Raw genomic sequence first — 12,124 nt, 5'->3', positions numbered from 1 at the left:
TGTCACGAGAGGGGTGTTGACCTACGTCGATTAGGAAGCCAGGGGGAGGGGGGATGGTGTTAGATGGAAGAGCACGAAAAGCAACTGCCAAAGTAGTCGCAGTTGGTTTGCACAAGTTCAGAAGGTTTGGTGAGAGGTGAACTAATGGTAAGCATGTCTCGGGTGTGACTCAGAGTACATCCTCCCTTAGTCCTTTCATGGTAGAAAACACTTAGGCAGGGTTCCAAGCTCTATAACTTGAGTGACGTACGATTCATACGTCCGCATACTCAAAAACCGCCCTTGCGGATTACACCATGGATGCCCCTATATTGGTTGACAATGGCCAAGGGATGAAACGATGGAAATACCAATTAAAACAAAGGAAAATTGAATAGTATTTTTGTGAGGGAAATCATAGTCGCCTTTTAATATATATAGTAAAATTTGAATTGTTAATTGCCCTTGTAGTTACCAAACCCTAACTAAGTATTTTATTTTCATTTTAAAACAAACTTTTGAACAACGTTAGAATATACTAAATATTTTTTTTTCATCTTATCATATTATATTTTGTTAAGATTTTAACATCTCACATTATCACTCATCATCTAATATGTAGTTGGGTACTTGGGTTCGATGAAGTTGGTTCAAAAAATCCCCAAAGTTGGTATTCGAGCTACAATGTAGTTTTAACGTGGATAGTGTTTGTCTAGTTTGATCCTGGTTCAATGGCTATATATTACGGTGCCATGGTATCTTTTATTTAGAGTCTTTCTAAGTTAACTGTGGATTATGACTTATCCTAATATTAAAACTAAAGCAGGGTTGGAACGAAAGTATTGTTGTTGAAGGGGAAAGCATATCTTAAAGCTAGCAGACAAGTTTGACGAGATATAGGCTACAAATGTCCTAACATATAGGAGGAAGAAAAAGAAATGTACAGAGAAGTAATAAATTAGAAAAAAAAAATTAATAAAATAACCAATCAAGGAAATCAACAAATTTTTTCTTAACATAAGGTTATAAATTTTTATTTGTAAAGTGTATTACCTTTTTTATATTTTATTTAAACAAACCGACAAATCTTAAGAAAAATCTATCAAAGAACGTTTGATTTAGTGGAGAAAGATATCACGAAATATGTTCAATGAAGCCTAATGTAATGATACAATGCAGTTATTTGAAAGATTTTGGACCTTTTAAGTTTTAATGTAGGCCCATATATAGTGGAACTTTGTAGTTAAGTTATTGCTTTGAAAATTGCTTGATGGGTGGGCCAGCATATGAGGTAAGTTAGCTTGGCCCGTCTGGGCAATTTCAAATACTAATGCTTTAAAGACATTACATAAACGTAGAGGTGTATAAAACCGGTTTTAAACCCAAACCGTACTGGTTTATAAACCAAACCGGTTTGGTCAACGCCTGGTCAAAACCGGTTTGACTCAAACCGGTTCGGTTTATAAACCGGTTTAGACACAAGATAGGTCGACCTGGTCACGTCGGTTCGGTTTATAAACCGGTTTAACCGGTTTTAAACCAGTTTTAGCCGGTTTTAAACCGGTTTTCCTCAAACCGGTTCGGTTTTAATACCGGTTTGGTCGATCTTAAGGGAAACCGGTCATGAAACTGGCGGTTTGGGTCGGTTTGGGTGAAACCGGTTTTAAACCCAAACCGGTTCGGTTCGGTTTGCCTAAAACCGGTCCCAAACCGGTTTTTTTGTACACCTCTACATAAACGTGCTTTTTGGTTAAACCCATGCGGGTACCTTGGGTAATTCGGAAACACCGTCATTGTTTAGCAATCATTAAGAACTTAAAGTGGCTTTGACTTTCTAACCACTTGGGGACTCGACGCGCCTTGATACTAGTTTTACAAAGTTGTCTTGCAAGACCCTACAAGACCCTACGTTGTGTAGTGGCGGATCCATGAATTCTTTTCAGGCGGTGCAATACTTTTAGATGCTTCAATTTCATACAGTCAGGTATAAAGAATTTCGGGTCTGTTCAAGGTTCAGGTCGGTTCGAAGTTCGATGGTCCAAGCCGATGAATCAATTATGAAACACTTAGGGTTCGGCTAGTCTAAACCCACAATTTGAAATCATCACTAAACACAACATCAATCCAATTACTCATGTATATACCTTCCTAATCATGTGTATAACAAAAGCACTAAGGTAATTTAAACAACATACAAGATCAAATAGCCAACAAAAACCCACATAGGGTACGGTTTTGAAAAAAAATTAAGAACAAGTGAAAATGATGATGTGAGTTACATATTAAAGCTAACAAATCAACAATTACAAACTAACAAATTAACAAATTAAAACTAACAAATTAAATCTAAAATTTAACAATTAACAACATAAAGAACAACAAACTTTTAACAAATGAATGTAAACTTACCTTCAAGGTGTGAGGATTCAAGGAAGAGTAGCAAGGCAGGAGGAAGGAGCAACTGACCAATGGTGGTGTGTGGTCGGGCAGAAAAGTTGCAGGCAGCAGCGGTGGTCGGGAAACGGTGGTGGTCCCTGGTGTGCGTGAGTTTGAAGAGGGGAGAGAGGCAGGTGCGTCGTGTCATTGTGTTTTATAAAACCCCTAACTGGTATATGATATAAGGCTGAATCAGAAAAAATAAAAAAGTTCAAAAAATTCGCTAAAGCCGGAATCAAACATGTGACCTTCAGTTTATGAAGCCAACAATTTACCGGCTAGACCAGTGCCTATAATGTAAACAGGATGGTTCCTTCATAATTTATAAGGTGGTTCCCCTAATATTTTCTATATATAAATACACTATTATTTCGAAACCCGGGTGGTCTCGAGTAACCACCCATTTCTTACATAGATCCACCTTGAGTCATTGTGTGGGGCCATGTGTACAAACCCATGCTTCCTGATTTTGGGTCACTAGTTTTGTCCTACCATGGACTTATAAGAAGAATTAATGCCTACAACTCCCGATTAATGAGACCGAGAAGTGTAAGCCCTTCCGGTGCACACTCGTTAGTTAAATTGAAACACTCCCTAAGATACGCAAGAGTACCTTTGAGTAAATGCGGTTAAAACACAAATTGATAGAGTAGATTCAATCTTCAAGTATCTGACGTGTCACATGTTGTTCTAAGAACATGTTCCATCCAAAAGGAAAGATTTTAGATTTGGAAGAGAAGAATCGAGGGTATCCTTCATTAGTGGTTATGATGTTCACCACAACCTCACAACTTACCGTTATTGCAAGATATGTATTAATGATCTATACCCTATAAGATAAAAGCATTGTAGCAGGGTCGGCTCTGAGAAAGCAAAAAAAGTTTTGGGCCGAAGACGAAAATTTTTTTGAGCCTTAACTAAAAGGAGTATTTTGTTAGGTTTAAACAGTTTAATTTTTATATGGGCTAATTGGTTATAATTTGGGCCACGTAAAAACTTTTCTATAAAAAAAGAATTAAACACGTGTCAAGTGAAGCTAGAAGCCATAACCTCTTGGTTCTTGGTGTGAGTAATACCCATTTGCCACTAGACCAAGCTTGTGGTTATGTAATTATGTTTAAACATTAAATATATATATTGTTTTTAATAAAAATACATATAATTTAAAAAAAGATTTCGGGCCTAGTGGGGTGTTGGGTCTGTGGCCGTCGACCACCCTGCCACCCCCAAGGGCCGGCCCTGCATTGTAGTAGCGATCTCTTTCATGCTTAAAGAGAGAAGCTTGCAGGTGATCACTACCTTTATTAGTAACTTCATACCTTGTTTTAGTTTCAAGTTTTCGAGTATTCTTGTCAGGTTCGGTTTTTTGTTTTCATCCCTTATCTATAATATATATAAACGAAACTTTTAAAAGCCCTCTGGTTGCTTCCTAAATTCTCTCAAACCATCCGATTGCTTTATTTGTAAATGGAGACTTCTCATGCATTTGACCCGAATTCACGAGTATGGGTCTCACCAAACCTATATAGCTCTTAACGGGTTATAATATCTCATTAAATTAGAAATTAAACTTACCAAATACTTGATATGAAAATACTATAAAATAGGGATATACTAAAAGTTAATATCTATTTTAAAAAATATATCTTATTTATAATGAAGAAACAATTTTGTAGTAAAAAAGAAGCGGGTCATGGATCACCAAATCCAGATAGCTTTTAAACATGTTATAACATATCATTTATTTGTGAAACTCTTTCATCATCAAACTCTAAGTATATTATTAACTTTCTTACAATAAAAAAATTAAAATTCAAAAAATAAATAATAAAAAATAAAAAATGTAAAACAACCCCGTAATACAGGAAATAAAACCTAGTATACAACATTTGAGGAACCCAAAAGATACGAGTAAAATTTCTCCCTACCTGAACACCATTGTTGCCACTCCACTCCTGTCACTACTACTGCTGGCATCGCCATTCCACAACCAGCACTGCCACCTCTTCTATTCTTTTGTTGTTGGCACCGTTGCCTCCACCATCACCGTTGTCTCTACCACCACCACCAAAACCACCCAACACCAGAAAAAAGACAAATAATAGGTTAAAGTTTCATTGAACACAATTCTAACTAACCCTAAACGTAATAAAAATATATTGGAATAAACGAAATAGATAAAAAAAAAACTCCCTCGATGGTCATACAAATTACTCAACAAGTTGGAACAATATTTTATAAAACGATGAAAAGAACAAGGCATAATGCAAGGGTTGGATCACCAGCTTCGAACAAGAGCATCCACCCCCGCCGACGCCAACCGTCAATAATAGACATGATAAAAAAAAGTATACATAGCGGATGAACCTGTTTTGATGATTTTTTTAAAACAACCCACTAATTAAACCTGACTCCAATTTGGCAAAAACCCGTTTGACATGAATCCAATTTGTATACACATATATTTTTTAAATGATGTACTCTATTACTAACTCATTTTGCTTACCTTGCATTGACCATTCATCCAAAGTGGCCCAACCCACCCCGTTTGCCAAGTTTAGCTTGGGTAATCTTGGCGAGCATCACCAATATCGTACTTGTACTTGAACCTGTAAATTTTTTTATCAATCCCATATCTGAATGCATGTCCCGCTATCCATCCTAGATGTTTTAGATTTTTGGTATTCCTGTTAGGTTCGTTTTTTTCTTTTTCATCCCTTACAGAATATTGAGAACCCAAAAGATGAAGATTTTTTTTTGGTTCTTTTTCAGAATTCACATAGTTTATCATAAATAAGTCATAGGAAGAAAAAGAATATGTAAAAAATATTTGCTTTCTTTACCAAATATATTATTTAATAACCAGTCCTTAGAAATTATGTTGTAAACTAATAATGTCCTCATGAATGCACGTCTTCCAAACTACAAGCAAAACGTGCAAGCCATTCAAGCAATAATCCCTCTCTCGTTTTGTCATCCTTATAAATACCATTCTTCTTATTCATTCCAATTCAATTAAGAACTTGCATAGAAGATACAAATGGCAAATATTAAAGCAGCTGCATTCGTTGCAATTACGTTCATTTTATTGAACCTCACTGGTTACTGCTTTGGTGATCTCCAGTTTGGGTTCTACAAGGGCAAGTGTCAAACTTCAGACGTTGAAGATATTGTAAGAAAAACAGTTCTAGCTAAATTTATTCGTGACAGTACAATCGCCCCGCTCTCATTCGCATGCAGTTTCATGATTGCTTCGTGAATGTAAGTTAATTTCTTCCATTAATTCATGTCAATGTAATCACTTTCCTGAAATGAACAGTACCATAACGTGTTTATAAAATAAAATTAAGTACACAAAAATGTATAGTTTTACATATATGGATTTTTTTTTTGTCAAAATGATGTTTTGTTAGAAATCCTTTTATTTTTTTACATCTTTTGAGACGTTTTTCACATCTAGTGTGACCGTGATTTCAAACCACGGAAACACTAAATGTGAAAAAGGCTTTGAAAAATGAAACTATTTTTCACAAAACACAATTTTTTTAAAAAAATTCACATAAAATCATAAGGATATTGCTTTTGAAGGGTTAGCAAATTTAGCCGCTTGAACAAATTAAAAAATGTTGTAGGAACTTTAGAAAACCCTAACAAACTAATACCAATTTGCATGCTTTTAAAGGGGTGTGATGCATCGATTCTACTAGACGGAAACAACAGTGAGAAAACCGCACCGCCAAATCTAAGCGTTAGGGGTTACGACGTGATTGATGCTGCAAAAGCCGCGGTTGACAATGTGTGCCCGGGCGTGGTGTCTTGTGCTGACATTATCGTTATGGCTACAAGAGACGTTATTTCGTTTGTAAGTGATATCAAATGACTTAATGCTATCTTTAATATGCATGTTTTAACTTTAAAAATCACCTTATATTATTTGTAGAGTGGAGGAAATAGATACAGTGTCCAAACTGGAAGAAGAGATGGAACAGTGTCTCTTGCACAAAACACTGCAATCCTCCCATCTCCTTCTACATCGGTATCAAGTGCAATTAAAGCTTTTGGTGATAAAGGACTCAATTCAACTGACATGATCTATCTTTTAGGTAATTAGAATATATATATTCTGCCAATTATACGTCCTGCTTGCGGTGCGCGCATATAAAGTATATATGTGTGAACCCTCGGGTGGGCAAAAGTAAAATTGAACTAATTTTGACGTTATTTTACCAATCTCGTGAAAATAACGTTAAAGGTGACGGAAGGTTAATCAGGCATCATGTGGTGGCGTTGATAGCCGAAAGACAAGGGCACATGCACCAGTCAGCCGGTGTCCCTGATGATTGAGTGCTATGTGCCTTATGTCCAAGGCTTGATGCAAAACTACTATCGAGCCGGGGGTCTCACCGGAAGCAGCCTCTCTATCCCTATGGGATAGAGGTAAGGCTGTCTACATCTTACCCTCCTCAGACCTTACCATAGCATTGCTATTGGTGGGATATACTGAGTACGATGATGATGATGATGATGATGATATTCTGCCAATTATATTTAAGACGTTTAAGATTTGAGTTATGTTTTATTCGATTAGGCTAAATAAGTAGACTGAAAAATAGATTTAAAAGCGGATATAGCTAAAAGTCGCTCAAAGTGTACACTAAATTAGGCATGTAATCCCTTATGTAGTACATGTGCTTAATTATGAAGTTTATATCCACACAAAAGGTTAAAGTGTAAAAACGTAACTTCGTTAAGGCCGGAGAGTTCTAGCATGGAGTTTTATAATACGTACGGTAGACTCAGAGCTCATTAAAAATAATTTTAAATCGGAAGCTCACAATATGACTTATTGTTGGTGATTTTAGTGTCATCAAGTTATTTTGAGTACTCAGGATTCATATATGGTGACCAAATGAAAAATCATAATAAATATTGACATAATTTTAAGGTATGGAGTACAGTTCGTTAAATATTATGGCTTTGATATAAGAAACCACTAAGATTGCATTGGTCGAAGCCCCAAGACCATAAAGGGTTCCAAGGGGCACTACCCTGGCGGGGACAAGTGGCTAGCCTTCGTGGGGTTCAAAGGGCAACGCCACTGGGTGGGGTCTTAATGCCATGTTAGTAGCAAGTTTCTGGTGATTGGTAGCTACTTAGTTGCTGAAAATTTGTAGTAAGTGAGCAACTGAAGGTCAGTAGCAAGAAAGTCACTGAGGTTCGGTAGTATAAAGAAGGCCAACAACAAGTTACAAAACATCGATAGCAACAAGTTATCGAACATCTATAGCAATCAAGCTATTGCCAATGGTGTCCCCACTAAATGACAACTGTAAAACAATTAAAACCACCCATCAACCGTCAACTTACATGTTAGTGATGGTTGTTCCTTATGCAAAGAATTCATCTTATATGATTTCAACAACGATTTTACAACTTAAATTTCACTAAGAAGAGCATCTTGTTTCTCAAAAGACACTTTATATCTTATCCGATTATTTATTTCGTGTATCTACGAAATAGTTTAATCTGAAAGTGAAATATGCATGATTCACAAAGCTAGCAAAGTAGACTGAAAACACACTTACCTAAATTCCACCCTTATCCTAAATATTAATACAAATTACACACAAAGCATTAGATTTCATTCATATTTATTAATGCAAAACCTTTTGCTTTAACGTTTGTTGGGTATAGGTGGTCACACCATTGGAGTTACTCATTGTTCTTTTGTTAAAGGCCGTCTATACAACTTCCAAAACACGGGGAAACCGGACCCTACCATGGATTTTGCACTCCTAACATCACTAAGACGTACATGCCCTCAAACTTCAACGGTTGATCGCCCTATAAACTTGGATCAAAATCCTTTTAGCTCTGCAGTGGTAGACAAGTCTTTCTACAATCAGATAATGCTTCGTAGGGGAGTTCTGAAGATTGACCAAGAATTGGCAATTGATGATTTAAGCAAGTGGACAGTTGCAGCCATTGCTAGGTCGTCTGATTTCACCACCAAGTTTGGTCAAGCCATGGTTAAGTTGGGTGCCACCCAAGTTCTTACAGGGACACAAGGAGAGATAACGACATCATGCCGAGCAGTTAATGCGCCAACAACATTGGCTTCTTTATTTAACTAATATATAATATTGTTTGTCTTATTTAATGACTTAATTGTCATTTAATTTCATGTGATTTGACACCATTGAGTACTCATCAAACCTATATTGTATTTTTGTATTTAAGATTCATGATTTGGGGTTTTCACTTGTATCTTAAATTCTTAATCACACCCTTTAGTTCAAGCTATCCATCAACTAATTAGGTAGAGGGTGACACACGCTCTAACTACCCTCCATGTCGATTGACAGTCAATCACTCGCCTCCTCTTCACGACCAAAACTGCACTGTTCCCCCCTTCTTATAGAACATAACCAAACTCGCTATTGCAAAAGGATTTTACTCTTCATTAGCGCTCTCCTCCAACGAAACCCTTCTGACAGGCGGCCCAATGTCACTCCACATGCTCCAATAGACATTTAGTTGGAGAGGGTCTAAAAAGCATGGGACAATATATTATCGCCATAAGAAACTCAAATTATATGCCAGTGTTTGCTAGCGACCCTTATTTTGCTTGAGTCTTGTTGCTGTACGTAGAACCTGGTTGAGGTCCTATTGATCTCGATGTTGGGTTTTTAACATGTTTTTCAGAAATCTTTTGTAATGGAAGAATATAAACATGTTAGCCTTTTAAAACTTGAACCCCATCAAGATCCAAATGCAAGTTTCTTGAAACTACTAAACAACCATCGGCAGTTTAGAGTAACAACATTGTAGGTGAACATGTTAGCAGGTTATTCAATTTGCTACTGCAAACTTTCATTTTCAAAGACATATTCCTACAATAACCACTGCCAGCTCAGCCTCCTTCCCAAGTTTTATAGCAAAACCGAATACTAATATAGAAGTGTAAGTCATATATGCTAATCAGCTACATGCACATAAGAGACCAAAAAATGAAATGATTGAAGATTAACTAATTTGGGTGTAAATTATTGACAAAATCGGGGCATTAAATGAAGGATTTCTGGTCTAGGAGTTGGACCAAATCACTATAAATGGTTTATCACATGGCCCCGCTCTTGATTCCTTTTGGTCCGATGATCGCATTGGCCTAGTATAGCTCCACCTCTAGCCCAAATTATGTTCGTTTGATGTTTTGGCGAACCTTTTTTGCCCTGTTTGTTGATCCATGTAACTCTGATAACCCATGGACAACTCTTCATCATGCATGATAAGATAAAAAGGTTATCATTCTAAACAACTAAAGGAAAAACACTTGTGATGGAATGAATCTTTAATAACATAGAAGAAACAAGGAGAATAAATATAGGATTTTTTACATATTTCCCCAAAATACAAGTTTTTAATGCAAAATGTTATATATATATATATATATATATATATATATATATATATATATGGAAAGGATCATGCGATAAGTGATATTATAGCGAGAAGTGCGAGAAATGAATCAGAACCATTTATTGTGTTTAATCATATATATATATATATATATATATATATATATATATATATATATATATATATATATAGGGTTTGAATCAAATACAAATGAAATTAACGTGCTAAACGTGAGAATCAAGTAGAGTAATTATATATACAAGTAGAGTAATTATGTAATTACATCATAGAGTAACATAGTTACTCTATGATGTAATTACATAATTACTCTACTTGTATATATAATTACTCTACTTGATTCTCACGTTTAGCACGTTAATTTCATTTGTACGTTAACTTTCCCCTGTATATATATATATATATGTATATATATATACATGTATATATATATATGTATATATATATATATGTATATATATATACATGTATATATATATGTATATATATATATATGTATATGTGTATATATATATGTATATATATATACATGTATATATATATATGGGAAAGATCAAATACAAATCAAAATTACGTGCTAAACGTACGAAGTGAAGAAAAACCAAAATAAATGATGATGGCCAACAATTTCGCTATTCCCCACCACGCCAGCTGCCTCCGTTAATTCAGTTAATCCGCCGGCCACCACGTCAACCGCCCCCGCTTAATTCAATTGATTCTTCAACCACCATGCCTCTGCCTCAAACTCCCCACCATCAATCGCTTATCAATTCCGTCACCATCCGCATCCGTTAGATTCTGGCCATCGAGCCTCTTCGATCGTCGTTTCGTATTGCTGTCGTTCATTCCTAGGCTACAATGTTGTGGATCAAATTGAATCTTTTTGCGAATCATTTATTGCTCAATTGAATCTACGAATCAAAGTAATGTATCAGTTGAAGCTAATAGAATTTTCCAATAGAAGAAAATGTCCATGGATATTTGAAGAGGAAGAAGAAGATTCAGTAATTACTCTACCTACAATATAATTGCCCTAGTTGAAACAAATAGTGCAATTTATAAAAGAAAAACAGATATTACAATTACTCTACTTACAAAATAATTACTCTAGTTGAAACACGAAGAAAAAGAAGCAGATTCAATAATTATTTTAACTACAATATAATTACTCTAGTAGAAACAAGAAGTGTAATTTATAGAAGAAGACGCAGATACTACAATTACTCTACTTATAAAATAATTACTTTAGTTGAAACAAGGAGCTTAATTTGGTATAATGATGTAGTGTAATTATCTGTGTCAGACTATCAGTAGTGTAATTATGTTTATGAGTAGTGTAATTATTATTGCACTATTTATTTTTATAACATAATTACTCTACTTGAGAACTTTAATGACACTATATTATCTGTATGTTTAGTAGGTTAATTTTATTTGTACAATAACCGTTCCTTATATATATATATATATATAGGGTGAGGATCAAGAGAAAACTCATCGTTAGAGAGAAAACTTAAAAACTCCTAAAGTTTTAATTAAAAATAAAAAAATATTTTCAAATTCCTGTTTTTGCCATTATTCTTATATTTTCTTACCATTAACTTGAAAAAAAAACCCCCGCTGTAATGCACATACGTATTACTATGCGAAACCGTTATATTACATATGTGTATTACTATGTATAAGTTCAATAGTGTTTAATTGTATATATTCAATATTTGTGTATTGTATATGTGTAGTAGTGTTGTATTATATGCAAAAAAATAATAAAAAATAAAAGTTGACGTAGTGCACATGTGCGTTAATGTTGTATTACACATACGTACTAATGTGTATTCGATGTGCGTATTAGTCTTATATTGCATATATACAATAGTATGTATCACATATGTGCAATAGTGTTGTATTCTATGCAATACAACAGTTTGCATATATGGAATACACACTATTACACATGTATACTACACGACGAGAACAAGATTTTTTTTTGGATCAAATAGCAACATATAAGAATAATGGAAAAAAAAACTTAAAATTTTTTTTTTTAAAAAAGTTAAAAATAATTTTTTAGGAGTTTTTAAGTTTTTTCTTTAAGAAGAGTTGTCACTTGATCCCACCCTTATATATATATAGAGAGAGAGAGAGAGTAAGGTTAAAATAAGAAGTGAAGTTTGTCTAAGAAGTGTCGGAAGTGATCTGGACCATTAGATTAGTTATAGATTATTAGGGTAGGATTGTCCATATCAATTTTATTATTTTTGGAATTAATTTA

General features: G+C 34.8%; 1 pseudogene across 1 annotated transcript; it reads left to right on the top strand.

The window, feature by feature from the left end:
• Positions 1-5,412: 5,412 nt before the first annotated feature.
• LOC143575432 (peroxidase 60-like) lies at positions 5,413-8,549 on the top strand (annotated as a pseudogene). Its single transcript, XR_013142757.1, has 4 exons — positions 5,413-5,676; positions 6,098-6,277; positions 6,356-6,518; positions 8,110-8,549. The product of XR_013142757.1 is annotated as a peroxidase 60-like (transcript).
• The last annotated feature ends 3,575 nt before the right edge of the window (positions 8,550-12,124 follow it).

Source organism: Bidens hawaiensis, unplaced genomic scaffold (genome assembly GCF_021521415.1).
Source record: "Bidens hawaiensis isolate Kalapana, Puna unplaced genomic scaffold, B.hawaiensis_p1.1 tig00027376_1, whole genome shotgun sequence".
NCBI classification, from domain to species: Eukaryota; Viridiplantae; Streptophyta; class Magnoliopsida; order Asterales; family Asteraceae; genus Bidens; species Bidens hawaiensis.
Note: the sequence above shows the minus strand (reverse complement) of the source record. Positions and strands in the feature narration are given on the sequence as shown.